We start from the raw sequence: 1,283 nt of genomic DNA on the forward strand, positions 1-1,283 counted from the left end.
CCTTTCCCACCATCATACTCAAACACTTGTATTCTGGTGGCGGTGGATTATGTATCCAAATGGGTAGAAGCTATTGCTACACCCACTAATGACACTAAGACAGTGTTAAAATTCCTCTTGAAACACATCTTCAGCAGATTTGGCACCCTTAGAGTACTAATCAGTGATGGGGGCACTCATTTCTGCAATAAACAGCTCTATTCTGCTTTGGTTCGTTATGGAGTTAGCCACAGGGTGGCCACTCCATATCACCCACAGACTAATGGGCAAGCTGAAGTCTCAAATAGAGAACTCAAAAGAATCTTGGAATGGACTGTAATTAACCGTAGAAGGGATTGGGCAAGAAGCTTGGATGATGCTCTGTGGGCATACAGAACAGCATTCAAGACCCCTATAGGGACCTCTCCATACCAGCTTGTATATGGAAAGGCATGTCACTTGCCAGTGGAATTGGAACATAAGGCCTACTGGGCAACCAGATTCCTGAACCTTGATGCCAAGTTAGCTGGAGAAAAACGATTGCTCCAGTTAAATGAGCTAGAGGAATTTAGACTCAATGCTTTCGAGAATGCAAAAATATACAAAGAGAAAGCAAAAAGATGGCATGATAAGAAATTGTCATCCAGAGTCTTTGAGCCAGGGTAGAAATTTCTGCTATTCAATTCTAGGCTCAAATTATTCCCCGGGAAATTAAAATCCCGGTGGAGAGGTCCATATGTGATTACAAGTGTATCACCATATGGATACGTAGAGCTTCAGGATAATGACTCTAACAAAAAATTCATTGTTAATGGATAGAGAGTCAAACATTATCTTGAAAGAAATTTTGAGCAAGAATGCTCAAAACTGAGACTTGATTAAAACTCAGTAATAGTCCAGCTAAAGACAATAAAGAAGCGCTTGTTGGGAGGCAACCCAGCCATTTACAAAGTTTATTTGTTAATTAATTGATTTTTACAGATATATGTCAAAGTATCTTCAAGGTAAAATAGCAATTGCTTGAATTCACAAAGTAACAAGGGAATTTGGAAGCTCACTGGCGTGAAAAAGCCAGTAAGAAACAGTTTGGGCGTTGAATGCCCAAAAGAAGCACCCACTGGGCGTTCAACGCCAGTAAGGGTTGCCATCTGGGCGTTAAACGCCAGAAAGGAGCATCTTCTGGGCGTTGAACGCCAGAAAAGAGCACCTTCTGGGCGTTTAGAAAAACGCCCAGTGACAAAGGATTTCCTGGCGTTCAACACCAGAAAGAAGCAACAGCTGGGCGTTGAACGCCCAGGAGAAGC

This window comes from Arachis duranensis, chromosome 10 (genome assembly GCF_000817695.3).
Source record: "Arachis duranensis cultivar V14167 chromosome 10, aradu.V14167.gnm2.J7QH, whole genome shotgun sequence".
Lineage (NCBI taxonomy): Eukaryota > Viridiplantae > Streptophyta > Magnoliopsida > Fabales > Fabaceae > Arachis > Arachis duranensis.